At 43.3% G+C, this 14,936-nt stretch overlaps 1 pseudogene; it reads left to right on the top strand.

Annotated features, from left to right (window-relative positions):
* Positions 1-2,196: 2,196 nt before the first annotated feature.
* LOC115856550 (small ribosomal subunit protein uS2 pseudogene) lies at positions 2,197-3,039 on the top strand (annotated as a pseudogene).
* Positions 3,040-14,936: the final 11,897 nt, after the last annotated feature.

Genomic DNA, 14,936 nt, shown 5'->3' with positions numbered 1-14,936 from the left:
GGCCCCGGACGCACAGGCTCAGCGGCCATGGCTCACGGGCCCAGCCGCTCCGCGGCATGTGGGATCTTCCCAGACCGGGGCACGAACCCATGTCCCCTGCATCGGCAGGCGGACTCTCAACCACTGCGCCACCAGGGAAGCCCCCGACTCACTATTTTTTGACTTTACTATAGTTCAAAAGTGACACGCAGCCAGTGAAACTGTACTCGAATTTTGAATATTGATCTCTTCCCAGGTTAGCGATATGTGGTCTGATACTCTCGAGATGCTGGGCAGTGGCAGCAAACCGCAGCTGCCAGCCAGCCACACCATCACAAGGGGAAACAGCCAATATTCTGACAACCATTCTGTACCCTGACAACTATTCTGATGCTCACTTTCAATAAAGTATTCAATAAATGACATGAGATATTCAACATTTTATTATAAAATAGGCTATGTGTTCAAAGATTTTGCCCAACTCTAGGCTAATAGAGTGTCCTGAGCACGTTTAAGGTAGGCAAGGCTAAGCTATGAAGTTCAGAAGGTTAGGTGTATTAAATGCATTTTCAACTTACAATGGGTTTATTGGGCTGTAACCCCATCATAAGTCCAGGAAGATCTGTAATCACGTATACACACATATGAAGATTTTCTTGCTTTTTCTAAAAGTAAGATAATTCCATGAATGTTACTCTGTGACTTTATGACTATATGATATACTCTGTATTACAGATAAACCATAATTTATACAACATTTCCTGACAGAAATTCAAGGGGTTTTTAGGTTTTTGCAATTAGAAACAGAGCTTTAATAAACTTTCTTGAACATATAACCTTACAAACTGGAACCTTGATTTCCACAGGCTAAATGAACAAAAATGACAGTACTGAATGTAATCTCTGTATTTTTTAATAGATAGCTGGCCTCATTCCTAAAAGGTACAGCAATTCATATTTACAGCAGCAACATACGAGCGCTCATTTTCTCACCCTCTTGCCAGCACAAAATATCAATCTCTCTACTTTTTGCCTATTTGATAGTCGAAAGGGTATTTCATTGCATTTCCTTGATTACTGGTAAAATTTAGATTTGTGCTCTTCTGTTATCAGATTTGACTCATAAAAAAAAGTGTGACGTGCAAAGCCAAACAATGGAATCTATCTTCTCTAAGCCCTCGTAGTTATTCTTACAAGACAGGGGCAAGATTCTGTTGGATTCTGTGCAAAGCGCACCCTCAGTTAGCCAGCAGGGTCTATATCCAGGGCATCATAGAAAGAAAGGAAAACAAAACTGGACTCTGAGGTGTAGACAGTTCAGAAACAATAAATAAATGAAGAGGTCAGTGGCATTATTTTTATTAACTTTCAAACTTGGAAACCTTTATCAAAACCAGGTCTTACAGGGGAGGGAGTAGGGAACCTTGAAGACTGGATGGCTCTCCTGGCCCTCTCCCCTCACCTGCTAGGTAAATAAGAAAGAGGAAAAAGAAATGACAGAAAGGGGGAGAGAGAAGAACCCTGTTTCCTTCAGCGAGGGCCAGGCTCCTGTCAGAAAGGGCCGGGTGCCCGGGGCCTCTGATGCAGGAAAGCAGAGGGGAGCTTGGTCTCCCACAAGCTCAGTCCACAATCTCCAACTGAGAGTGAGATCTGAGGACAAGCCAGAAGCAGTCAGTGGAAGAGCCAGCTTCGGTGTAATGACTTCGCAAACCGGAGGTGTGCCTTTAGACACGTCATAGAAATTCTCCAAACCTTCTTTTCCTATTTTGAAAAATGAGAGAGGGGTTTGGAACTTGTGATGTGTAAGGCCACTTCCACCTCTAAGATTCTGTAATTCCAATGATACAATGTTGACAGTGTTCTAATAATTCCACCTCATCTTCAATTGGTATCCATGAAAAAGTTGAAAGATCATACAATTTGGAGTCAAGTCTAGGGTTCAAGTCCCAATCTGCCAACTATGTAACATTAGGCAAGCCCTGTAATTCCTGTGAGCCTTTTTCCTCATCTATAAAACTGACAAAATAAATCTCATAGGGTTGTGGTAAGATTCAAGTGAGGGGATATTTGTGAGGGTACTTATAAACTGTAGAGGTTAGAACAAACATAGCAGAACATTCTTACTAAGTCTGATCCCCTTCTGCACTACCCAGACAGGGGTCCGTCCATACGGCGTTGTTCTGGATTCCCATTGTAACTTAAAGGGAAACTTTCACAATGTCCGGAGCCCTTGACTTCCTGCAAATGAAGGAGGAGGATGTACTCAAATTTCTTGCAGCAGGAACCCACTTAGGTGGCACCAACCTAGACTTCCAAATGGAAGAGTACATCCGTGTCTACAACATAAATCTGAAGAGAACCTGCGAGAAGCTTCTGCTGGCAGCTTGTGCCATTGTTGCCATTGAAAACCCAGCAGATGTCAGTGTCGTATCCTCTAGAAATACTGGCCAGCGAGTTGTGCTGAAGTTTGCTGCTGTCACTGGAGCCCCTCCTATTGCTGGCTGCTTCTCTCCTGGAATCTTCACTAACCAGATCCAGGAAGCCTTCCGGGAGCCAAGACTTCCAGTGGCTACTGATCCCAGGGCTGACCACTAGCCTCTCACAGAGGCCTCTTACGCTCACCTGCCTACCATTGCTCTGTGTAACACAGACTCTCGTCTGTGTTATGTGGACACTGCCATCCCATGCAACAACAAGGGAACTCACTCGGGCGGTCTGATGTAGTGGATGCTCGTCCGGGAAGTTCTGTGCATGCGTGGCACCATCTCCCGCGAACACCCATGGGAGGTCTCACCTGATCTCTGCTTCTACAGAGATCCTGAAGAGATTGAAAAGGAAGAGCAGGCGGCAGCTGAGAAGGCTGTGACCATGGAGGAATTTCAGGGCGAATGGACCGCTCCAGCTCCTGAGTTCACTGCTCCTCAGCCTGAGGTGGCGGACTGGTCCGAAGGCGTGCAGGTGCCCTCTGTGCCTGTTCAGCAGTTCCCCACCGAAGACTGGTCTGCAACTCCCACCGCTCAGGCCACTGAGTGGGTAGGAACAACCACTGAGTGGTCTTAAGCTGTTCTTCCGCAAACTCGTAAAATGGAAGTAGGTTGACGGAAAATAAACAGTTTCCAAAACAAAAAACCCCAAAAAGTCAGTTTCCAAAAAAAAAACCCCAAAAAGTCTGAGCCAATCATTTCCATTTTTTAGCTCAATTTAAAATTCACTAATCAAATACTTAAATCATTCATTCCATAAGTACTGACAGAATGTCCCCTGTTTCAGGCACCAGAGATACTTTAGTGAATAAGACACTGGAGGTCACTGATATCATGGAACTTGAAGATGTTCTTTTAACATCTGCATCAGAAAAGGAAATCTGGACATATAAATATTTTAGCAAGATACATAAAAGGTAAACAAGCTGTGTCCGGTATTGTAGAGATATGAATTCAACAAATATGTATGGAGCTCTTACTATGGTCCCAGACATAAGGACTAGGCACTGTTCTAGGTGTTGGGAGACTCAGCATTGAACAAGACAGACCAAGTCCCTGGCCTTTTGGAGCTTACATTCCACCAGAAGAACTGAATCAATCAGACTGTCACTAATTATATATGGAAGACACAGCCAAAAACAAGTATGAGGCCGATGTGAGAGGTACGAACATAGTTCTGGAGCCAGAGCTTCAGGCTTCTTTTCCTAGCCACACTCAGTTTCCCCTTATCGAAACGGAAGGCACAATAAACTCTAACTTGCCCTCCTCATGCCTCATTTCTCCTTCCAACTATTCACCTTGGACAAGTTAACAGCCTTTACCAAGTAATGAGAGGTTTGGGCATAGAAAATAACCACAACTATTTTTCAGCGGTGGTCAGTTGTTATGGCTTAATTAGGTTTTCAAACAGCATTCATGCACTCTGCAAATGTGTGATTCAGCTCGATCCTTTTCAGGTTCCTTTGAATCTACCTGTGACTCACTTAACGTAAGGACTCCCACAGCCAATAACAGACTACCGGTTTCCATTTAACCTCTAAAGTATTGACCATTGTGCTGTATATTCAGCTGTATAGTCAACAACTGTGGATTCTTTTATATAAGGCACTGTACTAGGTCCTTGCTTCTGGCATTTACAATCATATTTGAAAACTTACGTTAGTCATAAGTCATTTGCATTTCTCTTTTAAGACAGTATGAGTAGATACCATTTGATTAAATGAGATATAGGAGCTCCCACGAGGGAGACATCACTTCTGACTCAAGCAACTAGGGAGGAGGAGGTTGCAGCTCTGATGAGAGCCTGCTTTATCCTGGACATTTTATGTAGATTCTTCAACTTGATGTGGAATGCTTCACAAAGAACTTGGAATCTAAGACCTTGAGTGATGGGAAGAATTAGGAAAGGCAGAAATGAAGTTTCAACTGAATACTAAATGACGGCCCAGTGCTGGCCAGGCACAATGCAAGGTACCAGGAACCCAATGGTGAACAGTGTGGACCTTGTGGTAAAGGGCTTTCAGTGGGGGATACAAACAAATAAACAGGCAATTACAATCACTATATGGTGTGATGTGTGTTACACTAGGTAAAAACACCAAGCTGATGGGAGAACACAGTAAGGTGTATTTGTTAGGAGTCTTTCAGTTGCACTTAATCGAAACTGTGATCGACTGGCTTATGTCACCAGGAACCTCAGCGTGGATCCAGGACTTAAACAAGGAAACTCTCTCTCTCTCTCTCTCTGTATCACCATATCCTTTAATTTTGCAGATGGTGTGTTCTTCCAGATGAATATTCTTTGACACAGTGACACCAGAGGCAAGAGGCAGGCTTCCCAGCTAGCTTTAGTGGAAGGAAGTCAGGGAGGGACTCTGGCCCTACTTGGACCATTCAGCTTTCCCTGAAACTGTTGCCCAGGGAAGGGGCACCATGATAAATAAGCTGGGTTTATGCATCTAACCCTGTTGATGGGTGGTAGAGAAAGGGAGAAATACATGCTGGGTCACCAAAAACAATGGCTACCATAAAGAAGCCCCTGAAGGGAACACTGCAATTGTGGAAAACAGCTAGAACACAGAGGAAGGAACGTGCATGGTGAGTTCCTGGGATGGTGGGAGATTAGTCTGGCTGGAGCCGTGGTCACACCTAAGAGCAGGGAGAAAAACCAAGGTCAGCCTGTGGAAGGCTTCAAATGCCTGGCTAAGGACTCTAGGTCAGCCTGATGGATACGTGGTGACAGCTTTGTTCAGAATCTTTCCAATTTTCCTGAAAATCACTCAGAGCAATGAGAACAAAGGTATGAAACGCCTACATGCTTACATCTTCAGTAAAACAAGGAAGTGAGAAATTTCACAAACTTCATGTGGTGTGTAGCATCACCCTCCCTCCCCGAACCAGCACAGGAAACCATACGTGCGGTTTAGCAGGTGCCTCAGGGAAGACCAGAAATGGCACAAGAGTCCAGAGGGTGGAGGTACCGCAATTCTCAGCAAAAATTCAACTCAGGAGAGTTCTCAGCCTGGGTGGGAATAGATGTGAGCAGGATTAAGAAGGAAGAGGGCAGGAATACTGGGAGAGGAAGATATTAATCCATAAGTGCCTGGAGGACCCACGGGTGCAGCTTAGGAAAAAGAGGAGAGCAGGCTGGCAGGAAGGGGCAGAATGCCTGGAAACCAGTGGCTGGGGGAGCAACCAGGGGAGCTCCAGACTAGTTGTAGGAGCTCAGCTGAGCCAGGTTAGAATCCTAAACTGAGAGGAGGTCCCGTTACAGGTAGCTGCCGTAAAGTAAAGTACACACCCCCATACCGACAGAAGGAAGCCTTGAGCTGAGAAATGAGGAAAGCTCCCTTGTTCCTATCATGGGAGTCTCTTGCCAATAGTTGTTTTAGAAAAATCCAACTCATTCCAAAATGATAAAAACTTATAACTCGGGCTTCCCTGGTGGCGCAGTGGTTGAGAGTCCACCTGCCGATGCAGGGGACGCGGGTTCGTGTCCCGGTCCGGGAAGATCCCACATGCCGCGGAGCGGCTGGGCCCGTGAGCCATGGCCGCTGAGCCTGCGCGTCCAGAGCCTGTGCTCCGCAACGGGAGAGGCCACAACAGCGAGAGGCCCGCATACAGCAAAAACAAAAACAAACAAAAAAAAACAACCTTATAACTCAACATCCAATCAAAGGTATTGTAAGAAAAACATCCATACAAATGTACCGTCAGAAGAAAATCTGAAAAGGGGTAACAAAACCTCCCTGCAGACTAAGAAAACTCATCAGAGAAATGTGGCCACAAAGCAGAAGAAAATTTTAACCCAACATCCTATTATGAATTTCGAAAATGTAACGAGGCAGTGGCAGCTATGCAGGGAGCTAACAAAGCAGAAATAACTCAAGGAAGGGACAGTCAGGTCAAGGAACAGAAGGTGACAGACAAGAGGAGGACAGGGAACAGAAATGGGTAGATTGACTAAATAAGTGTAAGAAAAATAAATACAAAACATTTCAGATACAAAAGCCAAATTACAAGAAACACAAGAGAGAGGAGACACCACTCTAAGGGACACCAGGGAAGATAAAAAGAATAGAAATAAAAGTGAAGAAGATAAAATGGGAATGAATAAAAGTCATTAGAGAGGGAGTGATAGGAAGACAGGCAAAGGAAATAACACAAATGTAAAGTCAGAGCTCCTGAAGAAAAAACCCCAAAACAATGGAACAGAACAGATATTTTAAAATAAACTCAATTTTAAGTAGGGTTTGGAACTGGGATTGGAGGGAGAGCTAGGTCCAGGTCACAGACCTAAATTTAGGAGCGAGGTGGGGAAGGCAGGTCTGGAAGTCATGTGCAAGGCTGCGGTAACCGGGAGCAGGTCAGGGTGCTGTCTGCCCGGCCGTCCTACCTGGGGTCTCTCGGGGAGCTTCCCCTGAACCGTGGCAGCCGCGTGAGTGAGACAGAATGGGAGTGAGCAGCTCTGCTCCCACAACCGGGCTCAGCCCAGTCTCCACCATCTGCAGAAGCAGAGGGCAGGGGCAGCACCTTAGATAAGGTGAACCAAAAACTACAGAGATTAATATAAGGAACATGTATCTAGCACCCAACTTTATAAAATCTTAACCTTTTACCATATTTGCTTCAGATGTTGTTTTTTTTTTTGCTTCAGATGTTTTCAAGGAAATACAACTTTACAGATATAGTTGAAGCCAATCATGAACCCCTCTGATCCCATTCATCTCTCTAACCCCCACCTGAGATACCACTATCCTGAAATCGATTATTTTTGCAAAACTTGCTTTTATGCTATTACTGCATAAGTATCCATAACTATATATAATATTTCTTTCACAAGCTTTCAAATTTTATATAAAGGTATCATACTGAATGTTTTGATCTAAAATATGCCCCCCCAAAAAATTATGTTTTTGAAATTTATCCATGTTGATACATGTGGCTCTACTTGATTTTAACCATAGCACAGCATTCCATAATATGAATACACCACACTGTATTTATGCATTCTTTTGTTGATGGGCCTTTGGAAAAGGTCTGACAGTTATCTTATAAAACTAAAGCATATACCTACCCTAATGACCCAGCAATTCCCCTCTTAGGTATTAACCAAAAGAAATGAATATGCTTGTCCACAAAAAAGAAAGAAGCCAGACACAAAAGAGTGTATATGTGAGATTCCATTTATCCATATATATTTATATATATGTATATATATAAATATTCCCTAGTACAGAACTAGTAAAACCAATCTATGGTGGAAAAAATCAGAATAGTGGCTGCCTCTAAGAAGATGGAAATGGGAATTAACAGGGAAAGGAAACTTTCTGGAAGTGACAGTAATGTTCTATAATTTGTCAGGAGTTTGGGTTACACAAGTGTATCTGTTAAGAATGTATACTTAGTGAGAGGGAGGGAGATGCAAGAGGGAAGAGATATGGGAACATATGTATATATATATAACTGATTCATTTTGTTGTAAAGCAGAAACTAACACACCATTGTAAAGCAATTATACTCCAATAAAGATGTTAAAAAAAAGAATGTATACTTAATATTTGTACTTTTCATTGAAATTTTACCTCAAAGGAAAAAAAACTAAACAAATACTGAACAATAGAGAAAAGACAGTCTCTTCAATAAATGGTGCTGGGAAAACTGAACAGCCACATGTAAAAGAATGAAATTAGAACATTTTCTCACACTGTATACAAAAATAAACTCAAAATGGACTAAAGACCTAAATGTAAGACCTGAAACCGTAAAACTCCTAGAACAGAACATAGGCAGAACACTCTTTAACAATAAACTGCAGTATTTTTTTTTGACCTCTCTCTTAAGGCAAAAAAAAAAAAGCAAAAATATACAAAAGAGACCTAATTAAGCTTAAAAGCTTTTGCACAGCAAAGGAAACCATCAAGAAAATGAAAAGACAACCTACTGAATAGGAGAAAATATTTTCAAATGATGTGACCGATAAGCAGTTAATATCCAAAATATATAAATAGCTCTTACAACTCAATATCAAAAAAAAAATTTTAAAAATGGGCAGAAGACTGAAAAGACACTTTTCCAAAGAAGATAGACAGATGGCCAACAGGCACATGAAAAGATGTTCAACATCGCTAATCATCAGAGAAATGCAAATCAAAATCACAATGAGCTATCAACTCACACCTGTCAGAATAGCTGTCATCAAAAAGTCTACAAATAACAAATGTTGGTGAGGATGTGGAGAAAAGGGAACCCTCCTACACTGTTGGTGGGAATGTAAACTGGTGCAGCCACTATGGAAAACAGCATGGAGTTTCCTTAAAAAACTGAAAATAGAACTACCATATGATCGGGCAATTCCACTGCTGGGTACATACCCAAAGAAAAAGAAAACACTAATTCAAAAAGGTACATGCAACCCAACGTTCATAGCAGTGTTATTTACAATAGCCAAGATATGGAAGCAACCTAAGTGCCCATCAACAGATGAATGGATGAAGAAGATGTGTATATATATATATACACACACACACAATGGGATACTACTCAGCCATAAAAATGAATGAAGTTGTGCCATTTGCAACAATGTGGATAGACCTAGAGGGTATTATGCTTAGTGAAATAAGTCAGAGAAAGACAAATACTGTATTTTATCATTTATATGTGGAATCTAAAAAATAAAACAAATGAATATAACAAGACAGAAATGGACTCACAGATACAGAGAACAAATTAGTAGTTACCTGTGGGGAGAGGGAAGAGGAGAGGAAACTACTATGTATGAAATAAATAAATACAGGGATATATTGTACAGTACAGGGAATATAACCAAGACTTTATAATAACTTTAAATAAGCTATACAAATATTGAATCACTATGTTGTATACCTGAAACTAATATTAGAAATCAACTCTACTTCAATTAAAAAAAAACAAAACAAATATTGAAGTCTGTTAATGGGTAAGTGTATTGATAACCTCAACTTTTTTTTTTTTTGGAAATGCATCAAACAATAAAATGGAATGATGGCTGGAAGAGGGATGGATAGATGGAGAGATCAAGCATAGCAAAATGTTGATGAAATTTAGGTAGTGAGTATATGGGTGCCCATGATAAAATCCTTTCAATTTTGCTGAACATTTAAAATTTTTATAATAAAAATTTCCCCCTACATTTTTAACATTTAACTTGTCAAAAACCGACTCTTGACTTCATCCTGCCCTAAAGCCACTTTTCCCTTCATGTTCCCCGTTCTAATAAGTGACAAACGTTCATCTAGGTGCCCACCTTTGGGTTGTCTCCATCCCACACATCTTATCCATCACTACATCCTTTCAGCTCTACCTTCAACATATGTTCTGAATGCAACCCTGCAACCACGCCCTGTTCCAAGCTACCACAGTCTTCCACCTGGACCGACTGGTCTACTAAGTGGTCGCCGTGCTTCTACCATCCCCGTTAGAATTTATTCTCCGTACAGCAGTCACGCTGATCATTTTAAAACGCTTCCTCCCGCTGCCTCTTCTCCCACTCTGTCCCTTGCGCACTCCGTTCCAGCCATCCTGACCTCCTTGTTGTCCATTAACTATGCCAAGCTTCCCCTGCTTGGAATGTTCTCCCTCCGCATCCGCACGGCTTGTTCTCTCACTGCACAGCCTCTCTGCTCAGCGGTCACACCAGAGAGGTCCCTGAACATCTATCTAATACAGTACTTCGCAACACTTCCCTTACGCTGCCTGTATTTTTCCTCTGAGTTCTTATTACTATCTGACATGTTTGTTTTCTATGCCCCGCCCCCCCCATACTAGAATTAAGCTCCGAAGGGACAGGAATTTTTGTTTACCTTATCACATATTATGTCCTAGTGTTTGCTGAATTAATGAATGCACCAGGTAAAGTAGCACCTCCTCTTCGAGTCCATCCCATATCCCTCCCTACCCCCTACAGCTTAAGTAGTCCCCTCTCTCCTGTTAGAATATTTTACCTTTTCCATAGTGCTCATTGATAGTTATTTGTTACACATCTGTTCTCCGTCCCCCACACCAACAGAATGTAAGCTCTTGTGGACTGTCCACGCCCTGCAGTTAACGACAACAGCGCCTGACCCAGAGCAGGCTGAGCCAACCAGCGCCCCCCTGCCTGTTTCAACCTCCACCCGGAGCTTCTGGATTTCCAACGCTGCCGTTTATCCCTGTTCTTTCTTCGCACGGTGGACTGTCATGAACCCTGTGGCGGGGCTGGACCAATCGTCTTTAGGGTGCCCTCTAGCTCTCACACCCTACGATGCCTTCCTTCTCAAGGGCCTCCCTCTGAGATGGCGGTCAAGGGCAGCTGCCGCAGAGCCAGCGCTCTTGGCCTAGTCTCCGTGGTGCTTCTGCAGCCTCCGAGGCCGGGAACAGTTCCGCCTCTAGAGGGCAGAGCTCAGCCGCGGCCCTGCTGGCCAGCCAAGGTGCCAGCTGCAAAGCTCTTTCAAGGGAGCGGTTACTGGAGTCTAGTTAGGAGGGCCGCCCCCAGCGAGCACACCTCTACTGCCCCCGCCACTCATCCCACAAAGGGCGCTGTGGTCAGCCAGGCCCCAGGCCCGGCGTGAGGGTCCCAGCGACGGAGGCGGCCCCCGCCCCCAGGAGCTCCCAGCAGCCTGGGAAGGGCAGTGGTGGCGGCAAGAACGAGAGGAGCGCGTTGGAAAGGGTGTAGAGAAGAGCCCTCCCTCGTGCAGGGCAGGACAGCTTCTACAGAAGGCATATTTGCGTATTAACAGATACCTGGGAGGTAGCTAGGGAAGACAGTGGAGGTGGTGAGGAGAGGTACAGGGGCAAAGGCCAGAAGTGAGAAGGCAGGGATGTGCAGAACAGCACCCAGGTGGACTTCCCGGGTTCGAGAGGCTCTGTGTGTTAAGTTAGGGTCTTTGGCCTTTAACCCAAAGTGATCCACAACAGGCCGGTGGCTGCGTGGGCAGATCTGTGCTTTAGAAAGAGAGCTTGGGAGATACACTGTAAGGCAGAACTGAAGGGGCAACACACGTCAGGAAAACCAGTTAGGAGATTACTGCACTAGTTGAGAGAATGGAATCCTGAACTAAGGCAGAGGAAAAAAAGAGAATTTGGGAATGATGTGATGGTAACTGGGGGCAGCACAGCGAGGGGGGGCGGGGGGCTGGAGCCAGACTCTACTATGGGACTCGGGCAAATTACGTTTGTGCCTTGGCTTCCTCATCTGTAGAGTGGGAGTGACAGTAACAGTACCTGGCTCACAGTGGTGGAGGATTACAGGAGTCAGTACAATGTAAAAGCTCAGAGTAGAGCTTCACAACATCTTACTCAGGAAGGGCTAACTGCAGTTACGGAGCTCAGAAAAAAGAAGAAAGGAATGCCTAAGATGACTCCCAGCACTCTGGTTTGGAAACTAGGTCTGCAGTTCTCAAAGTGTGTTCCATGGATGTCTGGGGGTCTCAAAGACCCTTTCAGGGGGATCAAAAGGTCACAACTATTTTCACAAGAAAATTAAGACATTTGTGTTTTTCACTGTGTTAATGTTTGCTCTGATGACGAAAGTGCAATGGTATTTAAAACTGTTGGTGCCCTAGCACAGATCAAGGCAGCGGCACCAAACTACACTGGGAGTCATTGTACCACCACTTGCCATGTAAATCATGAAGCCAGTTTACTGAAGAATGTCCTTGATGAGGCAATAAAAGGAACAGTCTGATGGGCAATCCAGTATTAAAATTTGGAAGGATTTTTCTCCTATAGCTGTGTTTTGGCTAATAGGGATAATAAGCAAGTCTAATCAAACGGGGGGAAAAGTTTTATTCCTCTCCTATTACGTGAGAAATGCTGATTATCATTTAGCCACATTCATTTTTAACTTCAAATCAGCCCTATAACAATAAACAGGTAGTACCCTGACCAAAGGTAGAACAACGTGAGCAACAAGATGAAGATATAAATAAACCATTGAATGACTTAATAAACGGCGGAGAAGAGACAAATCTCACACACAGAAGAATTCCAAATAAGTTATGTAGATATTTCACCCTAAAGGAGGGGGAGCATAACATTCCACTCATTAGGAGTGGGCTGCACACAGTGACTTCCTTCCAAAGAGTAGGTATAGTATGGAAAGGGTAGGGGATGGGGGGCGACTTTACAATGGAGAAACCTGACAAACACTACCAGGTGATCAAGGTCAACGTCAGCAGCCATAAACCATGATGACCGCATGGACTTTTGATATGATGTGATGAAAATGACACTTTACCTCTGTGATCTTCTTCCTCCAAACCCATAACCATCTAACCATGAGAAAAACTTCGGATAAATTCCCCTAGAAAGGTATCCTACAAAATATTAATATTTGACCAGTACTCCTCAAAACTGTCAACATCATCAAAAACAAGGAGAGTCTGAGTGAGAAACTGTCACAGCCAAGAGGAACCTTAAGGAGACATGACTTCTAAATGTGGTACTGTATCCTGCCACAGTAAAAAGACATTAGGGTAACACTAAGGAAATCTGAATGATATATGGACTTTAATAATTATTATTAGCTTTGCATTATAATAATAATATAATGCATCGACATTGGTTCATATGGTAACAAATGCACCCCACTGTCAATAATGGGGGAACTGTGCTGTGGTGGGGAAGGTAGAGGACTACATAGAAGCTCTGTTCTACCTGCTCAATTTTTCTGTAAATCTAAAAGTTTTCTAAAAAACAGTTTATTAATTTAAAAAATCCTAACATTAATTGGGAATAATTTTCATCCATCACTCTAACCTCACAGAATTAAAGTTCTATAATGGGATATCCTATCCATAATTCAATGCAGTATTTACCAAGGTCCTATTATGTATGCATGCCTCTGAACTGGTGGGTACTGGCTATAAAAAAAAATGAACAAAACAAGGTCCAGGGCCTAGGTGGAGATAAAAGACATTTTATTTGGTAATTATTGTCCTGGGAGGTGAGCATGACTGAAAAGCACAGAGAAAGAGGTCTGGGAAGGCTTCACAGAGAAGGTATGGCACAGAAAAGGTGCAGAGACAAGAAATAACTGGGCTGGGCCTGATTTATTTTAAAAAAATCTGTCCTTCTAAGAATCTTTTTTTTTTTTTTCTTTTTCCTGAAAATGAGAGCACTGTAGAGGCCAATACTTTATTTACCATGGTGTTTTAACTTTGCATCTTCAATGGAGAAAGTATACTTTAGAAAATGCCAAAGTTTCTAAAATTATTACAAGTATAAAGGGATTTCAAAGTAAGTGAATTTTAAAACTGGGATGAGTAGAAGAAGAGGGAGCTAAAAATGAACATACACAAATATGAAACAAAGACAACATATTGAAAAATGATACCTAAAATAGGTACCCAGAAGGACAACTACAAGAACAAAACTCTGGGAAACAGCAATTTCATAATTCAGCTTCCTGTTTTATTCAGGATCCTTAAAACTACTTCTTAATCTCTATGGGTATAAATTAATAAGGGGGGTGGATAAGAGAGTGAAGATAGCACTTGGCATCTGCTCTATGACAGGTACACATGCAAGAGAGGGTCTCTATACACACTATAAAATTTAATCTTTGAAACAACCCTTGAAACGAGTGTCTTATCTTTTCTAGAGGAAACGCATGCTCAGAGGGATCCAATAACTTACAGCCAGAGCAAGATGGGAAGTTCCCTCCATCTGAAAGGTAAGCACATGTTCTTTTTAGTCCCAGTTGACCAGTGACCAGGTACCTGTAATACGGCAGAATTCACTCTGTCCGTTTCCACACAAAGCAGTCTTAGGATTGTTTTTAATTTCTCCTTTACTAGGATTGCACCCTGTTCATTTCATAGTCAACGGCATTCTCCAAAGAACACTTCTAATCACGGTGTCTCAGTTACAAGTAATCTACTAGTCGGCCCAGTGATGGGCATCAACACTGTAAGCTTGGTTTTCGGTTTGACTACCAAATTCATTCATGGAGGCCACCAGTTTTGCTTATGTTCAGGTCACCCGCGCTTGCTGGAAAGCCTCCCATTTCTTATTATCACGGTGTTAGCTCTCTAAGCTTTACACCGGAACAGCACGGCGTTTTGAGGTGACTACAAAAAAGAAGCAATTCACCCCTCCGAGAAAGCCGTCAAAGCATCATAAATAGTATGACGTTTCTTGGGACTGACAAGATTCTGGGTCTTTTCTGATTCCATGTCACCTTGAGCAAGACTCTTATTTCCTCATGCGTAAATTTGGGAGAAAATTACTTTGCTGGTGCCTCGAGACTGTGGAGGGAAAATCTTGAAAGAGGACTTTGCCCAAAGAGCACTCGTTATTTCTAGGCTCTGAGCCCCGCACGGGCGGCGCGACACAAAAGCGCAGGGCGGGGACCCCGGGACGGTCCCCCCGCCGCCTCCTGGTGCATCTCGGGAAGGGCTCCCGCCTGGGCCGCAACGCCGGGTCGGCGCAGGCGGCCCGGTTTCCCCGGCCTCT

This window comes from Globicephala melas, chromosome 17, assembly GCF_963455315.2.
Source record: "Globicephala melas chromosome 17, mGloMel1.2, whole genome shotgun sequence".
Classification (NCBI taxonomy): domain Eukaryota; kingdom Metazoa; phylum Chordata; class Mammalia; order Artiodactyla; family Delphinidae; genus Globicephala; species Globicephala melas.
The sequence above is the reverse complement of the archived record's forward strand: the minus strand, read 5'-3'. Positions and strand labels throughout refer to the sequence as shown.